Source organism: Micropterus salmoides, unplaced genomic scaffold, assembly GCF_014851395.1.
Source record: "Micropterus salmoides isolate LMB-PRFRI ecotype aquatic unplaced genomic scaffold, ASM1485139v1 Ms_hic_scaffold_2, whole genome shotgun sequence".
Taxonomy (NCBI): Eukaryota; Metazoa; Chordata; class Actinopteri; order Centrarchiformes; family Centrarchidae; genus Micropterus; species Micropterus salmoides.
In genome coordinates, this window is record NW_024041150.1 from 13,332,610 (window position 1) to 13,354,705 (window position 22,096).

Here is a 22,096-nt window from a genome sequence, read left to right on the forward strand (position 1 = left end):
TCATGGACACAGTTCTCTGCACTACAGAAAGTACAGAAAAAAAAGAAATAAAACTGTAAAATAAGGGAACATACATTTTTCCTCTTGCTAGAAAGTCTATAAAAGAGATATCAAGGGGTATATATAATGACAAACTAGAATATTTGCATTTTTTATGCTGCTGCAGAAGAATAATTATATTAAATAAAGAGCAAAGATAACTAAACTACACCTCCAGCTCACTGTACAACTTAGGCAAACATATATGTAAAAAAAGTACAATTTGTTTTCTGTTTCTGCAGCTTGAACCTGCGTTCCAAAGGGCATTCCCTTCCTCCTTCAGTTCCTTGGACGTGGTGTCATTCAGGTAATTTGTTAAGACTTACCGTGTTACAATTTCAGAGTAGTGACCAAAATCTGATATTTCAAAATTATTTTGTGTTTTTCCATCTGCAGAAGTGGATCAGTCATCAATGACATGAACCTTCTCTTTGCAAGCACATCTGTTCCTAATAATATTGAGATTTGGAGGGTTTTGATCAGTGAACGTTTAAACGTCACTGGCTTTGACATTGAAGGCATCTCAATCACCGTGAATGGCGCCCGTAAGCTATATTGTGTTCTACTTCTTCAAAAATGTCAAAACTTTGAACAACTGTTTATTTAACTAATGTTTTGTTTACTTTTTACAGAATTTACAGAATCAAGTGGAGTGAGCCACAAGATCAGTCTCATTACTGCATCCTGCCTGGTACTGTTGTCATGGATACTATCAAGCCAGCAATAGCATCAGTGCTGATTACCATTTGAATTGCCAGCAGACTATGACTGCCATTACTGGTATGAACAAGGACTTTGTTGTTGGTAAAAATCCAAGATTCATGATTGTCTTTGCTCTTGTATGTAGAATGACACAGCCAACTTTAAGCACCTGGCCCATTGAATCATCACTACAATAACAACCTAAACAAAATAACAATACTGTCTGTTAAGCCCTGGGATGTCAGAAATGGTTGCACTCTTTGACTTTTTATATAAAATGTAATGTATAAATGCATCTTGCTTCTCTGAGCACTGTGCTATAGCAATATTTAACTGTCAGTTAGTACTAATGCTGTTCTTAAGTCATGCTAAACAAGTTAAATCAGCCACACTGGAAAGTAAAATCACTGTCACCATTGTATGAAAGATATTCAAATGTGAGATGTCTGTGAAGTTAGTTGTCATCAACACAGTCTTGTCTTTCTACAAGCAAAGATGATTCAAAATGGTGTTGTTTTACTCTGACTTTAAAACTATCTAAACCTTTGTGAAATTCATGTTTAGGTTTCATTTACAAATACAGCAACATAACAGCTCTATAGTGAGCATATTGTAAAGCAATCAAGAGAACAAATTAAATGAAGGCACACATGCAGCTAGAAGTTGGCTGCACACCCCAACCCAGAACCACCTTATAAAGTTTTATCAAAGATCATGGTACATAATTTAAAACAATACACTGTTGATTTTGTTAGTATACACATTGTATTTATGTAATCAAGTATAGCTATATTATTTGAGACTATTGTGGTTTCTATAATTTCAAAATCAAAAACTTTACAATGATCAGAATGCAAATTCTTTTGTGAATTTAAATTGTCTCTTGTGTGAGGTTTTCCAATTTTGGTGGGTAAAGAGAAAATGTATCAGGGCATGTTTAACCTTGTACAATTCCTGTACAATTAAAATGCTTAACCAAGCCATACCCAAAGTAAATTGAATGCTGTTGAATGATTTTGAGAAAATGCATGGTTTGGGCTTCTTTGAAAAATAACACTCTGAAGTTTCCAACCCAACAGTAAGAATCACAGAAAGTGCTACTGGCACTGAGTAATATAAGTCTGAACACACACAACATGAAGCCTTATTTAGCCCAATTTAAAATTGTATAACTATAAAGCAGAAAGTGAATATTTTAATTATGTTTTTCTAATGGTCAGTACATCAATGAATGCTTCCATTTTACTGTTTGAATAGACACATAGATCAGCTTTAGCTGTTTTCTCCAAACAATGACATGAGTTTTGAGCAAGCTAGGAGAACAAACATATATGTACTTGAGATTCAACCTGAAAGGGCGAAACCTTGGTTAATTTATGTTTTATCATTATCAACCTATGGTGTGGAATTGTTGCTTGTACGACGACTTTTGTGACCGAAACTTAATTTTTTAAAATTCTTACTTAAGTCTGAACGACCATTGTTGGCATCTTCACCTGAGGCCAAGAGGAAATGCTTGTTCAGTTTCCTGGGAAGTGAGGAAAGGACAACATTGTAAGAGGGGGATAAGTGGTGGCGTAGACCCCCTCCTCTGTTCAACAACGGCTTCTCACTCCGTGTGTAAATGGCTTCCCTGACACCTTTTTCAAACATCCATCTTCTCTCTCTAAAATGTGCATGTGGTGATCCTCAAACGAGTGTCCTCTGTCCTGAGGAGTTAGCCCTTCTGTGTCGAGCCATGCATTTGTGTAGTGGTTGTTTAGTTTCCCCAATGTACAGCTCTGTGCATTCCTCACTGCATTGGATCGCATACAGTAGATTGCTAAAAGGTACAGATACATGGTGTATTGGAAACACAAAGCCTCATAACTATTCTGTGAGAAAGAGATAAGATCAGGTACCCAGAGTGTATGTAGACCCTGGAACATATGCACTGTGTATGGAAAGCAAGGCTGTGTAGGTAGTGACATCAAATGTGCCAGACCCAGATAGTTTTGTCAGTTTAAACTTAAAACACTTACAACTGTCAAGATGTTGGTGAGAAAATTCTGAAAAAAATCACGCATCATTCTGCCGATTTTGGGTGTGTTGTGAATTATTTTGGTGGCATTTGATCCAATCCAAGACAATGTTGTACTGTAAAAGTAACAGCAAGATACTGAATACCACTACAGACTCACCGTTTCACTGATCTGAAAACCCTTTGAAACACTTGATATCGGCAATCTGGAGAATGTCTGTGGGTCGAGTTTGGAAGCGTTTGAAGAAAGACTTGCGGCGCTATAGATGTTAATTGTGAGTGACTGACTTCTGAATTGACCATAGGTTGTAGTGAGGAAAACGTTTGTCACATATCAGTGGATGTGCTGAAAAAAGTTCAGCTCTCTAGGACGTACAGGTTATTTTCTTAGATTTTTAGAAGTTTGGAATGAGAAATGTCTAGAAATGTACATTTCTTGCAATAAGCCACGCTCACTTTGCGCAATCATAACCAAATTTTATACATGAACTGAGTAGTGACCCTAGATCGTCTAAACCCGAATTTTGTACAAATCCATGCAGCAAATTACGAGGTATAAACTTTTTCCAAGTGTAATGCAGCCTAGTGGAAGAATATCCCAGGACTGCTCAGCAAAGCTCGAGCCGAGCATCTGAACAGATGGGTCAAGTTTGGTGACAATGGCTTAAGCCAATTTTGATTTATGGGCATTTATGTAAAATACAGAAAAGTAAAAATTTGTGAAAACAAAAAACAGACTGACGTATCAAAATTCTTTTGATAACTTTTCATCAGCGACGCCCATAGATGATCCTGCCAAAGTTTCAGGTCGATTGGTGAAACCGTCTGGGATGAGTTCGCAAAAACATGTTTTAGAGAAAAGTGATAAAAAAGTCGTATATATTTAGAGCAGAAGACCACTGGAGCAAAGATGCAAATGAATCCAGAGATTAAAATAATGAAAGAAGTTTGACTCCAAGCCATTTTCGAGATAATTGCTAAAATGCAAAGTTGATTGTTATAGCGCTACCATGAGGGCCATTTTTTTGCCTGATTAGTGGGTGGAATTTGCAACCTATGTGCCAATTTTGGTGAGTTTTTGTCCAGCAGTTTTTGCTGCCCAAACACTTTCAGCAAAGAGAGAAAGAAAGAAAGAACCTAAAACCTTAAGAGCTAATGGTGTATGATCAGAACGCTCCAAGGGGCACATGCCCTGAGAAAAAGCCTGTCTGAGTGTTCTATAGATGTCTTAGAGCACGTACAATGTCTAAAAATATGTGTCCAGGAAAGGAAAACATGGGAACCAGAACATAAGGGAGTCAAATATTATAGGAGCAAGGCTCAAAATAACCATTGGGTAGTGCCGGAGGGGACTAATAGGAATAAAATTAGACCAGTAGAACTCAGAAGGCTATAATAAATTAAAAAGTGAGACCCCACCTGTCCTAGGGTGAGTCAAGGGCTATGTATTGAAAAACTTTGCATCATGTTTTTCCAGTGTGTCTTGTCGGTCTGCTAAGGCTTACTCAGGTTTTGTCTTGTTTTGTATAGGCGGACTGCGGTCCGGATCCGGACCCAGCCGCTGTACTGTTCAGCCCCGGATGTGCGGCCGATCTATTATTGAGACTTACTACCTCGCGACAAAGCGTTTCTATTTTAACCTGCGCAGCTTTTCTAGCATTTACTGTCCTGGTTTAGTGGCCCAGGAAACTCACAGACCAATTGCATGTGTTCCAGTTGTCTCATGCGATGCTGCTCAACCAATCAAATCTGTGCATTCCAATGCATTGTCAAAGCCGTTAACGGCTCTGAGCGTTGCGAGTAGAGTCCACGAAGAGAACCAAGGAACCAGGAATGTACAGATTCTTACATGTACATTTTTCAAAACCAGAATATCTCATATATCTCCAATCTTAGCCAGAGAAAGTGGGAAAGTGGTAGCTCTATAAGAAGGAATGAAAGAGAAGAGAAGGCATTATAGCTGTTCATTTGTTAAGATGTGTTGAGTGTTTATTATAAAATTGGTTGGACTACACTTCAGTCACTCAAAGCTACACTTTTTATTTTGTTTTTTCTGAAATTGATGCACATTTAGAAAAACATTTTTAAATGCAGCCTTTAGATAACCATCCAGGTTTTAACATCCTGAAGGCACATTTGAAGTTTAGCTAACTGATGAGTTTCATCTGGTTTGATCGATAGATATAACTGAGTATCATCTGCATAACAATGAAAGCTTATGGAATGTTTCCTGATAATATTGCCTAAAGGAAGCATATATAAAGTGAAGAGGATTGGTCCGAGCACTGATCCTTGTGGAACTCCATGACTAACTTTGGCATGCATGGAGGACTCATCGTTAACATGTACAAACTGAAATCAATCTGATAAATAGGACTTAAACCAGCTTAGAGCAGTTCCTTTAATGCCGATGAAATGTTCCAGTCTCTGCAATAGGATCTGATGGTCAATGGTATCAAATGCAGCACTAAGATCTAATAAAACCAGTACAGAGACAAGTCCTTTGTCTGATGCAATAAGGAGGTCGTTAGTAATTTTCACCAGTGCTGTCTCTGTGCTATGATGAGCTCTAAATCCTGACTGAAAATCCTCAAATAAACTATTGCTCTGTAGAAAGTCACACAGCTGTTTAGCAACTGCTTTCTCCAGAACCTTAGAGAGAAATGGAAGGTTAGATATACAGTGGAGGAAAAAAGTATTTGACCCCTTGCTGATTTTGCAGGTTTGCCCACTTACAAAGAATGCAACGATCTATAATTTTAATCATATGTACATTCTAACAGTGAAAGACAGAATCCCAAAGAAAATTCCAGAAAATCACATCATATGAATTTATAAAAATTGATGACCATCTGATGAGGAAAAACAAGTATTTGACCCCCTACCAAACAGCAAGTATTCTGGCTCCTACAAGCCAGTTAGTCTTTCTTTAAGACACAGCCCCAATCCCAACCAATTATCTACATCAAATACACCTGCCTCACCTCGTTACCTGTATAAAAGACACCTGTCAACACCCAAACAACCAGCATCCAACATCACCACCATGGGCAAGACCAAGAGCTTTCTACGGACATCAGGGACAAGATTGTTGATCTGCACAAGGCTGGGATGGGCTACAAGAGAATTGGAAAGCAACTTGGAGAGAAAAGATCAACTGTCGGTGCAGTTATCAGGAAATGGAAGAAGCACCACACCACCGCCAACCTCCCTCAGTCTGGGCCTCCACACAAGATCTCGCCTCGTGGGGTGTCCCTGATCATGCGAACGGTGAGGAATCATCCCAAAACCACAAGGGGGGAACTGATGAATCAACTGAAGGCAGCTGGGACCACAGTTACAAAAGAAACGGTTGGTAACACACTACGCCGTCATGGATTGAAATCCTGCAGCGCACGCAAGGTCCCCCTGCTCAAGAAGAAACATGTACAGGCCCGCATGAAGTTCGCCATTCACCACCTGGACGACTCAGAAGAGGCCTGGAAGAAGGTGATGTGGTCAGATGAGACCAAAATAGAACTTTTTGGCCTCAACTCAACTCGTCGTGTTTGGAGGGCAAAGAACACCGAGTACAACCCAAAGAACACCATCCCCACCGTCAAGCATGGTGGTGGCAACATCATGCTTTGGGGGTGCTTTTCAGCCAAGGGGACGGGACAACTCCATCGTATTGAGGGGAGGATGGACGGGGCCATGTATCGTGGATTTCTGGACCAACATCTCCTTCCCTCAGTGAGAGAGCTGAAGATGGGTCGAGGATGGGTGTTTCAGCACGACAACGACCCTAAGCACACCGCCAAAGCAACAAAAGAGTGGCTGAAGAAGAAGCACATCAAGGTTCTGGAGTGGCCTAGCCAGTCTCCAGACCTGAATCCAATTGAAAATCTTTGGAGGGAGCTTAAAATTCGAGTTGCCAGGCGACAACCTCGGAACCTGAATGATTTGGAGGCTGTCTGCAGGGAGGAGTGGGCCAACATCCCTGCCGAAATGTGCACAAACCTTGTCACCAACTATAAAAACCGTTTGACATCTGTGCTGGCCAATAATGACTTTTCTACAAAATATTAACATGCTGTTTGTCCAGGGGGTCAAATACTTGTTTTTCCTCATCAGATGGTTATCAATTTTAATAAATTCATATGATGTGATTTTCTGGAATTTTCTTTGGCATTCTGTCTTTCACTGTTAGAATGTACATATGATTAAAATTATAGATCGTTGCATTCTTTGTAAGTGGGCAAACCTGCAAAATCAGCAAGGGGTCAAATACTTTTTTCCCCCACTGTAGGTCTATAGTTGGCTAAAACATCCAGATCAAGTTTGGGCTTTTTCAGAAGAGGTTTAATTACAGCTACTTTAAAGTACTGTGGTACATAGCCTGTTAATAAAGATAGATTGATCATATCTAGTATAGAGGTGGGATGTGTGGGATAGATGCAAAACGTTTTGAACATTCAGTCCAGGAATTTCTAACTGAATTAAAATGTATTAATTTATCCTTGAGGACGTGAAAAGGTGCCACATATAAAGAGGAACTTCCCAAAACAAAGACACAAAGAGAAGGGAAGACTAAATCATGAAAGAAAAAGAAATACAGAATGCTTGAAAGCCACACCCACTGAATTAAATGATGGTATAGTTTATATTTTATATTGTCACCTGCTGCCTGAGTTTGTGTTTCCGTTGACATAGCCTTGATAAAAACATTTCCACCATAAATTGGTGCAGACAATTTCATCAGAATGCAGGAAGTGTTTAATGCTAGAAATGTGCCCCAGAAAACTCTTGTTTTTTTATGAACTTGCCTATAATTTTCCAAACATTCTCTAGAATTAAAATAAATCCAGTTGCTGGTTTTGCTATCATGTCTGGAGGTTGGCAAGTATCCTGATCACACTGATCTGACCATAACTATTGACTTGGCTTTTCATCTACACATACAGTACATGTGACTGTGGCATGCAGGATTAAAGAGTGATGACCCCAACCCATGTGGTGGGATATGATACAGAAGGCCTAAAATTAACCCACCTCCAATACCGAATCTCACTTCAAACAAAATTGAAAAGTTGGCAGCCCTAAGCCCGAAGAATTTTAATCGGATAGCATCATGACAATGTGCAGATGTATAATCTATCTAATACACCTTCAATCTCAAATATAAATAGATAAATATATGGTCATCCATAATTTTCTCCCTCCTGCCCAAGCTGTAATCAGTGAAGTGAAACAGTTAAACAAAAATGCCTGAGTTGTGTAACAATATGTAATACTTTTTGTACAGAAACACAAGCCCCTGCAAATAGGACGACTGGAGTTTGGAGAGTAAATCTCTTCCTGTTGCCAAATGCTGACCACCTTGTCCTTCCACCTCATGCAGAATGCTGTAAACTAACCAGAGTGGGCTTAGGTAATGTACCTACTGCACTTGTTTTGAATGTGAACATGCACTATGAGTTTATTTATTTACACAGAGAATGCACACTTGTCAACATTTCTGTGGCTTTGACAGTGTTGGATATGAAGTTTATTTATATCTGAATTTGGGCTGAGCAAATGTTATAACTCTAAATGTGATTATTTTGACTGATACTGCCATTGCGATGTGGTTACAATATTAGAGGAAGTTAAGTATGTAGAACCAATCAATCACATTTGATCTTTGTATAGCACCTTTCATGCAAAATAACAGTACAAGGTGCTTGACATGTGTTCAAATTCCAGCATAACCATGTAACCAGAATAAAGTAAAAAGTCTGTTTGCAAAGTTATTAAGTAAGGCAAACTGAGAAAATAAAATGGTAATTAAGTAGAGTAAAGAAATTTAAAACTCCCCAGCTCCTGTCTCACAGATGTGGACCATATAGACTACAAGAATATGACTAGCTATTGGATCTATATCAATAGCTAGTGAAACGAAATAAAAGATTGATTCAGTATATTGACATTGTTTTGACAGCCATCTTTTATTTTACAGGGATCCCGAGTCATGATTTGCCAGGTGAAGTCTCAAATCGAAATTTTGTACAACTTTCCTGGACTCTCCCAGAGTTTAATAATTACATTTGCCAAAGCTTTCCCACAGTTAGCCTGAATGTAATTGGATTTCATCTTGCGAGAGCTGACAAGTCCAGGGTTCTGAGTAAAATTCAGGCAAATACACTGAAGGAGGTGAAGAGAGCAGTTGGCAGAAAGGTGTATATTATTCCCCAGACCAATATTACACTGCCATTTGAGGTGAGTTTTTCTTTTTTTCGGGCCAGCACTCCTTTTAATGTTAGCACACTGATAATAGTTTCTAAACAGGCTTTTTGTTCCCAGATCCCAGGACCTGAAAGGACTCATACCCTGCCAGAAACATCTCCACCTGATGGACCTGAGACACTTTCACAGTCTTTACCTGCTTCTTCATCATCCACAGCACCGATGGCCACACCCACTACTTCACCATCTACCATCAGACCTGCAGTCTCACCTGCTGCCCCCCCAGCAATTCATGTAGGTCCAGCCCAGTCCCCCGCACCATCAGCCATCAGACCTCACCCGCTGTCCCCCAGGTCACACCCCCTGCTCCTACAGCACCCATCGGCATGACATCGGTCACATCTAACAGTAGTTCTCATGCAAGTTCCCAGTCCCCTCCCCTTAATGCCATGTCCCTGTCTTCGACGATGGACAGTGATGGAGGATCACCAAGGACAGACATGAACTCGTAAGTTATTTTTAAAAAAAATAATACAGTTGTATGTACTTTCGATAATTCACACTAAAGTAAAGAGTAATCTAAAAAGTCATCCTTTTAGTTTTCAAAGCTAACCTCAGTGAAAGATCTTCTCAACCAACAGGAGGCAAGTCTGGATCCTGCACAGTGGATGAACGCTGGCACTCCAGAGGTAAATCTTTACATGACAACAGTTCTGTAGTTGTAATGTAATATGTAGCATTAAGGATGATACTTTGAGACATTTTCATTTCATGCAACATTTGTACCTTCTAGGTATTTTACAGAAGGGCCTGTATGGAACCACTAAACAGGTAGGTTTACAAACAGGAACCATGTGTGACACTGCATTCACAACAGTCTCAATACTCATCTTTAAATTTGACAGAGAATATCAGAATACACATGTAGATCACCAATACCAGTAGTCTGCAACAGAATTTGGGTCCAAAAGAGTTCCAAATAATTTTTTTAAGGCCTGACTATGTAATACTGACACTGAAAATAAAGAAATCTGATCTTTTAGGACTCCTGTCAATGACCTTGTTATTGAGGATCTGTGGAAGAGGACGACATTATTGCAGTTCGTTTTGAAAGTCACAGTCCTCCATCGGTAGGTTTAATTTTTTTACACTGCATTAAACTGCGAGAATATTTGTTTATATTTAATTGTTAATGACACAATTCTTTTCACATACTCTAAATTAAATTGATTAGATATTGCCACTATTTAAAAAATAAATTCAAAGATCACCAGACCAACCCTTTTTGCCAGTCATTTCTGATGTACTTTTTACAATTAATATACTTTAGGAAGATGTGGATCTTGCCATCATTTTGAGCACTTTTCAAGAGGATCACCTTTCTCACCGCCTGATATCCACCATTTGTGTCAGGAGGAGAAAGCTTCTGGAGAGTGCCGTTAAAGCCATCTCCAGAAACGCTTTCTGTTGGACCCACTCACCACTTATTGAGTTTGTAGGAGAAGAAGCAGATGATATGGGGGGACCGCAGCAAGAGTTTTTCAGGTCAGAATACCTAAACTAAATTTCTTCATTGTTTTATAACAAACGTTTGCATGGTTCCAGGGGAGCTGCACAGTAATACACGTCGCTGTATTTCTCTTTTCTGTCGATTTACTGTAGACTCTTGATGATAGAGGTACAGACCTCCCTGGGCATTTTTGAGGGAAAGGCTGGCCAGCTCTTTCTTAGTTACGACCAAGCAGCACTAGACCAGTGTAAATATTTCAGAGGTGGCAACCTCATCGCTTGGTCGATTGCCCACGGAGGTCCGTGTATCAAAGCCCTGGACCCCAGCCTCTTCCAGCTGATGTACGGACAGGAGCCTCCACTGGAGCAGTTTGACTGGCGTGTGCTCCCTGACCCAGATGTGCAAAGCAAAGTCAACAGGGTACTTTGTAATTATCATGTTAATATTTATTTGGATTTTAAACAAACATTTGTTTTACTCTGGGTCGCTGTTGACAAAATAACATTTAATGTCTAAATGTTAGCAGGACAAACACTTGCTCAATCTACATTGTTCTCACTCAGATTTCTGTCTAAGATCCTACAGTGCAAGACTGCAGGGGACCTGACTCAGCTCCAGCAAGACCTGGGGGACTGGATTGCAGAGTGCGGCGTCCCAAGCGTATTTAGTGCCACAGTTGAAGACATACCAAAAGTCTACGCGTATGTGGTGAAACACTACATCTTTCTCAGGTAAACACATACACAAATGAAATAAGCTTTACAGTTGTAACTACTACAAAAAAAAATGTTTCTGCACTTATTTTTTGGTTTGGGTCAGAGTTTGATACATTTATTCCCCAATATAGCATCAAAGAAATCAAAAAATGATGTTGATGTTGCAAATTACCAGGACAGAAAGAGAAGCTGTGAGCTGAGGATCAGTTGGACATTTGCGTCTTGTTTGTCAAACAGCAGACAGATGTACTGGACCTCTTGTGCAGGTGTGCTCCTGGGTTCTCTCTTCTCTTTCTGTCCTGGGTTGGCCGCTGAAACTGGAGAGCCATTGTAAACATATAATTAAGAAACAGTGTCATTATCATTTTGATGCGGTTGATCAGTCTTTCCCACAATTTTTACAAAAAAAACAATCAGTGATTCCAAACTTGTGCACGGTGATGTACATGTTTTATCTCTGTTGCTTCACAGAACGGCCAAGATGATCCTCCAGTTCACAGACGGAATGAATGCATTTGGGAAGCTGTGGGACCTGGTGAGGAAGAACTGGATTGCCTTCCTGCCTTTGTTCACCAACATGCAGGAGCCCATGTCAAAGGCAGCCTTCAAGGCCATCTTCAGTTACAACTACAGCAGGAGAGGCAGCAACCATCGCGAGGCAGAAGAGGACACCATCTACTGCTGGAAGATGGTGCTTAACATGATTGAAGGTACGTTATATTCTTTTATGAAATTTTAGAGCACTAAATTACGAAACCTTACACACTAGACAAACATCCATGAATGTACTGTGACAGAAGGAAAATACAAAGTTTTATTAATTTACCAATTTAGGAAAATGAAAACGATCTTACGCCAATGTACCAAAGCCATTACAACAAGGGACACGTACAAATTTAGATGTGATCAAAAGTACCTTTTATCTCAGAAGTGTACTCAGAAGCCAGTCAGGTTTATATTCTCTATATTTGTGATAAAAGGAAATACAGACCTGATCTTGTAAAGTTTGACATTTGATTGTAGAAATGCAAATGTCATGCTTACATTTTCTTCTGGCAGATAAAGTGACTGAACTCAAATTCGAAGACCTTCTGATTTTCATCACTGGAGCAGACGAGGTTCCTCCCCTGGGCTTTCCCAGGAAGCCCTCCATCGACTTCTATGAACAGGAGGCAGGCCTGCGCCGTTTGCCCTTCGCATCTACCTGCATGATGTGCCTATACCTGCCGAGAGGCGTCAGTCAAGAAGAGGAACTGCATGAGATGCTTTTACTGGCCACAAGAGGCTCTTTGGGATTTGGAAAGGTGTAGTCCATGTCAGGCAGGTTTACTGGAGCAGTAGCACGAGAAGCTTTGATAAGCAGACGCTCCCAGTCAGTTAGCACTGCCTGAACCACTTTATGGACTTTTCCCCTGGCCATGACTGAAAGTTTGTGTGTGTTTGTTTACACTTAAATCATGCACTGGTGTTTGCACATAAAGTGTATCATGTTCTCTGAAGAATGTTCTGAATCTCCCTCACACACACAAGGTACCTGTCCTTTAAGTCTGTTGTTCCAGCCATTGCATTTTGAAGGTGCTGCTGTTGTTCAGAGTTCAGGTCGTTGAGTGGTTGTGATACAATCACTGCTCGTTCAAGATCTTCACTGTTTGCTTGTAGCTGGGTGAGCTGGATGCCGTGTCGTGCCAGGCCAGCTTCCAGATTTTCTTGGCTGTAAGGGTCATCTCCAAAGACGTTGTTGAGAGCTGTTGAGTCCTGCTCACTGTTGGCTAACATGCCCTCCATCCAAATTTGTGTCGGGGTGCGGTTGTTGGCCGATCTGATTCTGTGTTTGTTCCATGCACGTCTGAATAAATCGAGTCGTTTTTGGATTTCTGTCTTTTTACTATTTGTAATGCAATTTTCTGAGCGTTATCTTCAGGGTTCAAGATTTGCTCATCTTCAAAGGAATAGAACAGCGTGTAGAAGTAGTGCACAACCTGCTGGAAGACATCTCTCCAAAGACGTTCGATACGTTGGTTGTGTACAGACTGGCCTGTAATGTGCCTCGCGTGTCCTTGTCCCTGCAGAAGTTTCATTAAGAGTGCAATTAGAGTGTTCTCCCCTCCGTGGTCCGATCTGACTCTGGAGGGTAACCCGTACAGACAGGTGGCTCGAACAAAAGAAGTTAACACTGTCAAAGCGGTGTTGTCTGTGCTGCAGTTGATGTAAGTTATTAGTCTCGAGCTCCCATCAATACCAGCATGCGTCACAAACCCCCACCTGAAAAACATTCAAAATAATACATAATAATTGATTACTTCTTTACATTTAACCCCATATACACTATTCTATTACATGTCTACCAATAGATTTATAACTTGAACCTTTGGCCACAATTAACATAAACATCCTAAACTGTAACATTATAAATATGACAGAAAATATGGAAAAGCATAACAGGTCCCCTTTAAAAAGAATAAATGCCTCCTTTGTAGGATAAAACCATAAACACTGGAATAAACACCTACTCGAGTCCCATTTGTTGTTCAGCGCCTTTAATGATGCACCTTCTATGTCACACACACACTTAGCAAGATGAATCTAGCCTGCCAACCCCTTGCAGTGCATAAAAAAAGGTTTGCCATTTGCAGGTCTGTCCTTGAAGTCTCATTACGGCAATTACCAGCAAACCATATGTTCATTGCTCTGGCTGTCCACCGTGGAAGCAAATCTGCAAATCCTACTATGGCGGTGGCATGACATGCCCAACTTTGCCTCTGTTTGGCTTAACCTGAAGAAGACGTTTCTCATATCCCTCGTTGAAAGAACATAAAGTTTTTGCTTTTCTGCTGTCTTCGGCAAATTGACCCGAAACCGGTCTTCTAAATGCAGTTCATTTGCTAAGTCTTGTTCAAACTGGAAGCTCTCATTTATAAAGGGTGCGTACGTAAAAAAACAGGGCTGGAAACGTGCTTACGCCACTTCCCAAGCAAAGGTTGTGATCTATTAAAAACTAAATTGACGGGAAAATGTGCGGTCCAGTAAGTAAACTCTGAACCATACCGTACGAGGTGAAATGAGAAACAGCAACTCACATGGCAGTAGAATGAAATGGTTTGAAATGAATAGGCCTATTATTGTGTAAAAAAATCAAAATATTACCTCACACAAACGGAGATATCTGTTTCTGCTAAAGAACGCCTCAAACATGTTGTACAGTTTAATCTGGAATAATTTTAATTAATACTTGCATGCAGTGCAATTTATTCTCATAAATAAGGTGAACAGGAGCATAGTTTCATATTGTCTTTTGTTATCAGATGTTTGTTGCATTTCCGAGCCAAACGCTATGCACTAGCATGTGGATTTAATGCACTGCTTGTAAAAACACGTTATGGAAAAATAACACTATTTTATGTAATTTATAGCACGTCATATTTCTTTTAAATCATCAGCAGCCTCATTAAGTGAGTGGACTGTTTGTGTAGCCTAAATAAATCTTCAAACACAAGTGGATTGTATTTGGTTTAATCTCTTCAAACGGGGGAAACCAAATTAGTACCTGGTTCATCCTGTCTTGCGTGTGTATCCCCCTCCAGCCAGTAATGTCACTACTCAGGAGGGATGCATGTTCCTGCAGCTCAGTTATAAAGGGGTGGAGCTCTGGTGCCCCCTTTTCTCTGGTGTACAAGCGTTGCATGAAAGTGCGTTTTTTACCCACCAAACAACATGCTTCAGCTTCACCAAAAGGAACGTCAGTGTCACACTGAGTTAAATTTCATTTTGTAGCTTATCCATCAGATTTTGCCTCCTTTTCTTCATGCAGTCAGTACGTATTAATATTAATGAGGGGCGTTTCACTTATCATTTATAGGCAACTATGGGCGTTTCACTTATCATTTATAGGCAACTATGGGCGTTTGAAGGGTCGGACATTGAGCTCCCTCACCTGCGCCACATTTCAAGTTGATTGTGATTTATAAAGGGAAACTACTTACAAGTGTGCATAGGCATGATTTAATAAGTCTGAATATTTTTTGGCGTTTGCCATTTTTGGCTTTTGGGCGCATGTAGACTTTTAGTGAGGTTTCTATGCACAGTTTTAAAAATGACCCCTTGTCTGAAAATGAAGGTAAATGTCCCTTAAACCTGAATTCTTTCTAATGGCCAGCAGGGGGCGACTCCATTGGTTCTACTGCCGCTTTGAGAGTCAATCGGACAACATCCCCTGTGACACCTTCGCTCAGCTTCAGCCTCAGTCCATCACTTCTCCCCCGCCCCCTCCTCAGAGCTGGACAGCTCCACCCCCTCCCCTCCTCTCTCCATCACAGAGAGGGAAGTCAACGGTCTTTTCAGGAGGCAGAAACCCAGCAAAGCAGCTGGGCCGGACTCTGTCTCCCCATCCACCCCGAAGCACTGTGCTGATCAGCTGTCTCCGGGGGTTCAGAGCCATTTTTAACACCTCACTGGAGACATGCCATGTGCCAGCCTGCTTCAAAGCCTCCACCATCATCCCTGTCCCCAAGAAACCAAGGACCACAGGACTAAACGACTACAGACCCGTCGCCCTGACCTCTGTGGTAATGAAGTCCTTTGAACGGCTTGTGCTGTCTCACCTAAAATCCATCACAGACCCACTCCTGGATCCCCTGCAGTTCACATACAGAGCCAACAGGTCTGTAGATGATGCAGTAAACATGGCCCTTCACTACATCCTCCAGCACCTGGACTCCCCAGGAACCTACACCAGGATCCTGTTTGTGGATTTCAGCTCTGCTTTTAACACCATCATCCCGGCCCTGCTGCAGGACAAGCTCTCTCAGCTGAACGTGCCTGACTCCACCTGCAGGTGGATCACAGACTTCCTGACGGACAGGAAGCAGCACGTGAAGCTGGGAAACCATGTCTCTGACTCCAGGACCATCAGCACCGGTTCTCCTCAAGGCTGCATTCTTTCCCCCCTTCTCTTCTCCCTGTACACCAACAGCTGCACCTCCAGTCACCAGTCTGTCAAGCTCCTGAAGTTTGCGGACGACACCACCCTCATTGGGCTCATCTCTGGTGGGGATGAGTCCGCCTACAGGTGGGAGATCGACCATCTGGAGACCTGGTGCAGCCAGAACAGTCTGGAGCTCGACGCTCTGAAGACAGTGGAGATGGTCGTGGATTTTAGAAAGAGCCCAGTCCCACCCTCCCCATCATCCTGTGTGACTCCCCAGTCACCACTGTGGACTCCTTCCGCTTCCTGGGCACCATCATCTCCCAGGACCTCAAGTGGGAACTGAACATCACCTCCACCATCAAAAAGGCCTAGCAGAGGATGTACTTCCTGCGGCAGTTAAAGAAGTTCAGCCTGCCAAAGACAATGATGGTGTACTTCTACACCTCCTCCATCACCATCTGGTACGCTGCTGCCACTGCCAGGGACAAGGGCAGGCTGCAGCGCATCATTTGCTCTGCAGAGAAGGTGATTGGCTGCAATATTCCTTCTCTTCTGGACCTGTACTCCTCGAGGACTCTGAGGCGAGCAGGAAAGATTGCAGCTGACTCCTCCCACCCTGGAAACAAACTGTTTCAGACCCTCCCCTCTGGCAGGAGGCTGCAGTCCATCAGGACCAAAACCTCTCGCCACAAAAACAGCTTCTTCCCGTCTGCAGCAAGCCTCATTAACAAGGCCTGGATCCCCCTCTGACACTCTCCTCTTGCAAATGATTCAAATGTCTCTGCACATGTAAATACTGTTTCATCTCGTGTCGTGCACAGACCTGGCACGTTGCACATATTTGTTGTTGATTGTTGATCTTTGTTGTTGTATATTTTTATGTTGTCAGTTTATATATTTAAATGTACACAGTATTCTCTTCCGTTGCGTTACTTCTGCACGGCACAGACCCAAAATAAAGACCCTGAAAATCTGCAACGTTCTTCCATTCCATATTTATATATTTCTACATTATTTATGTCAACTGTATGTTTGTCTACATGTAGCACCTTATCACCACAGCAAATTCCTCGTATGTATAAAACACTACTTGGCAATAAAACTCCTTTTGATTTTCCAAAACCACTTTTTCAGACTGAAAACTGAATAATAATTTAATCAGTCTGTACAGGACAGAGCTGCAGGCTACATCAGTTTAGTCTCAGTTTGTACCTGATGTTCTCAACATTAGACAAGTAGGCAGTAATAAAATACAGCTTCCAGTTACTTTCCATAAATTGAGATAATGTTAAGTTACATAGCAGCTATGTAGCTGCTGTAGAAGCTTTCCTGCTCAGCTGCGCAGTCTGAAGGGGAGGGGAGATGTTAGCTAACTTAGCGCTACCCGGCTTCACTTTTCCAGCAGGTGGGAAACAACAGACTTTTCTTGGTCTTGAGAAGCTGACACACTGTAACAGACACTGTACATTTACTGCCAGAATATTTTCCTCCACTCGCGTTCACCGTCACTTTCTGCCGCTTGGACAATCAAACACTCGCTACGCACCTCCCGATTCAGAGTTACGCTGCTCTTATAACACCATCTGTCACGTATGTTCTGCATAGAATGAGGAGAGGAAGCGAGCCGAGCGTTGAGTGCTGCCATATTCGCACAGTTTGTGAGTGAAAACATTTGTAGCGCATAGTTTAATGATCGTGGCAAATTTTAGTAGTGGCGGTCGTGATTCAGCAGCGGCGTATATGCATATAGAGGAAACACTGATTTGGGTTCTGCCTGGGATAGTATGAAGAATATTGTGGGGCTCAAGGAAGACAGAAGGAGAGTAGAGTTAAACGGTTACACATTGTGCCAACAGCTGGCAGAGGATTTTAATGAATTTTACTTGAGATTTGATATACAGGACACTCTGAGCTCAGGGAAGGTCTTCTGTGTAGGCCTACTACACCTATTAACACTTTCTTTGACGAGCAGAGTGTGATTACATTTTTTAAAGGTCGTAGACCCAGGAAAAGCCCAGTGCTGTGTCTCAATTAGCATACTTCCATACTTACACTTACAATTTTGAGGGCATAAGTGTGTTCACACTGAGAAGTATGGTAAAATGCAGTGCACTGTGAGTACCTGAATGGTGCACTCATAACGGCCAAAAAGTTGAGTGTGGAACGGTGGACACTTCTCACCCTCAACAACCGCCATTTTAGCTACGTAGCGGAAGTGGGCGGGGCCAACAACACGGGAGAAGCGGAAAGCAGCAGAGAGAGAGAGGCCAACAACAGAACGTCTTTTACAAGTTTCGTACACTATTTCATCACTAAATGCACTTCTGAGAAGTTTTGAGGCGAGAAATCAACTGTGTAGATGTCGAATATTGACAGTTTTATGAAAAGCTCCGTAAGTGACAGCGGGGGAAGCTTGCGCCAACCTGCGGGAGGAGCTAGCGAGGTCAGCCCTCTGCTCCTGTGGTCATATAGAGCGCTGCAGCCAACGCAGCAGAGACTCCAACAACAACAGCAGAGGAAAACACAGCCGTAAGATAATTTTAATGTTCATACCGCTCTTATTCTGTCATTACATTGAGTAATTTAAATTAAATGAAGAGACATCTGGTACAGAAAATTCTTGGCTTGTGAAACTTAAAAAATAAATAAACACTACTATATCAAAGCGAATTACTTGTAAATTTGAACTTGGCAATAAACCCCATTCTGAGCATTTTAAGCCTGGCTGTTATTTTGGAGCTCTGCAGTCGGCACTGGGGGGATTGCGCAGTCTTGCGATAGTCATTTCCGGTTAGTGCACAACAGCAGTGTTTGATTTGAGTTAAACAGTACCCTGTCGAAATTAACGTTAAAAAGTTAAAAAACTGGTCAAAAAACATATCTTACTGAGTGCTTTCTTGACCCTTTTCAGTTTGCCTACAGGACGGAGAGGGGAGTGCAAGACGCTACCATCACCCTCCTCAACCTACCATATAAACACCTAGAAGGTAGCGGGAACCATGCACTTTATGTACGAACATTTATATGAGTCACAAGTACACAGAAGTGCTAATAAACAGTATAAACTACAGCTTTCACTAACTGTTGATACCCTGACAGCCATCTTGGATCACAAAGTCGGGGGGTAGTGCGAGAAATCTATCGGCCTAAGGGGGTGTGCCCTTTGAAATTTTTACCTTTGAACTTGGAAATTCCGACTTACCATGTCAACTGGAACCACCATCATACCCACAGCCACATCCTGCAGAGGCCCTTACAGCCTGTCAGTCACATGCTGGTTCAGCACAATGGCCTCATCTAGTGGCTATTGGCAGGTTGAGCAAGAGTCACATGACAAACAGAAAACAGCATTCAGTATTGGCAGTGCTCTGAACCACTTCAAGTTTATGGGCTTGACCAACGCCCTACCAACATTTCAGAGGTTGATGGAGCTGGTGCTCCATGGCCTGCACTGGAAAGACTGTTTTATCTGGATGATGTCTTTGTGTTCAGTCCCTCTTTTTCAGATTACCTACAGAGCATTGAGGAAGTGTTCAGCCGGTTTTGCTCAGTTGGGCTCAAGTTGAAAGCCAGGAAGCCAGGAAGCCACACACACACACACACATCCCTGGTGTTTCTGTCTTGTTGCAAGCCTCACTCGTCATGTCTCCCTGTTTATCCTGCTTTCTTGGATTTTGGATTTCTCCTTGGATTACTTTGTTTTGGGACTCTGTTATTAGCCACTCTACCTGTAAGTGTGCTCACTTTTCGTAGTCAAATCATTGAACTGCACCAGTCGGCTCTTGTGTCCTTCGTTTGGTTGAGTTTTCAAATAAACAGCTCAGGCAAACACTTGTCTTTCTGTGAATTTTATTCAAGTCTTCTGCAGAAGGACTCACAGCAACACACTACGCCGTGTACATGTATGCTCGAATGAGTGAGGAGAGCTCCGTGAGCCTGTTATTTATCCAGCTTTAGGGTCAATCTTATCATCCTACAGACACGTTGTCCCTGACGTCTGGATACCACAGAACAGAGATATTTGGACTGTTAGTTTACACAGATCATACTCCTCACAGATGAGTCTCCCTGAGTCCAGGGTTACATACAATATGTTTGGAATTCCCATTACATTCACTCCCTTTTAGCATTTTATGCTAACCAAACATAAGAATACAATTACATTTCATGTAATCTAAGTAAGAATATAAAATAGACGATAAGAAATATAAGGAACAAAAATGAGAATATAAGGAAATATAAGGATAAAATAATTATTAAACAGATTAAACTTCACTTTCTTCCCCTCTGAAAGGTGGAATCCACTCCACTGAATCAGTTGGTAGTTGCGTATACTGACCCATTGATTTAATTGCTGTAGCAATCATAGATCTAGAACAAGGGATCACACAGCATGTCAGGAGGAGAAAAGCACCAAGAATGATGAACAATGGGGTCAACAATTTTATCAGCACATTCTTCCATCCGCCTGTTGTTAGCCATGACCACATGTCCCATTGCCCAGTGTTCTGTGAGTCCTGACCATCTGTACCGTAGGCAATATCAAACACTTAAAGGGAAACAAATAAAGAAGAGTTAAAAGTTATTCACAAATGTCATTGTAATTGTCAGTTTCAAGTTGGTCAAGTGCACTGTTTTCACCATGAATCATGGGAGAGATATTTATCTCTCTTTTATCCTTTGTCAATAATTAGGAGTCTTTGTCTACAAAATCATCAGCACCTCTTTTTGGTGATTGGTTTTGGAATAGATGGAAAAGGTTTGTACGCTGTGGGAGGAAGAGATGTACTCTCACTGTGATCACATGTCCCAGGTTTATCCTGTCTGTTCCAATTGCAATTGAGACAGGCTAGCCTTGTTTGTGGCCATTGTGAGCTAACTGCTTTAACAAACACTGGCCATCCCAGCATCCTTCTTGTGATGTACTGCAGAACGAAACCGACCAGCAGCATGGTTAACGTAAAATTTTAACCAGGCCTCTGAATCACCAACAGAGAAATATGTGGCATTTGATGTTATCAATAACAGGCTTGTGTGAAAATTTGAGACCTTGTGCTCACGGATGCACTGCAACATTTACTGCTAGTTGGTCTATAACACTCTACCACTCTGTGTTCTGTTGGTTGGCCTTCCCCACACATTTTCCTTTGATGGAAAATTGTGGGAGTGGCCAGGTGAGTCATCACAGGGGATGGTGACTCCAGCCTATAATAGTGAATTCAAAACCTAACCTTTGAATCACTAACTAACAAACAAACATGTTTAATACATTCAAGCACATGCTTCTTGTTTGTCCCTTATTTATCTATAATCTCATCTGTCCACCTGAACTGTACTACCATGCAGTGGAATGTATTCAAAAGTCTGTGTATGTGTGTTTCTGCTACCCCTTGCATGCAGCAGCAGGGTTGTCTGTGTGCATGTGTGTGTTTGCTTTAGAGATAACCTTCTCTCCTCATTCCCAGTGCTTTGATTACCAAAGTGTTTTGTCATGTTTCATCAAAATCTGGATATCACATACCACATAACACGATATTTACTATATCTGCCTCTGTGCTTGGGCAAATTTAAACAAACAATGTAGCAATGATGTCACCTGCAAGGTTTGACCAACAGTTACTCTGATAATTTCCCAACCCCTTTGTGCTCCATATTCATTACAAACATAGGATGTTCAAGTTTAGTATTACTTACTAACATCTTAATATGGTATTCATTTAGATTTTTACTTCATCTGTGAGAAGTTGTAACTCACCCAGTGTGTGTTTGGCTGGATCCTGTCACTAATGTCCATCCCGCCCACTCCAGCTCAGTCCATTTGTTTTCTTTTTTTCTTCTTGTGGCTCAGTTTTAGAAAATTTGCAAAATCTCTTTTCCAATGTCCACTTTTGCCCTTTGCTTCGCCCTCTCCCTCTGTACTGTCTGCTTCTTCATACCAGGATGGCTTGATACAGCACCAATCATTTTCTTTTGACAGTCGT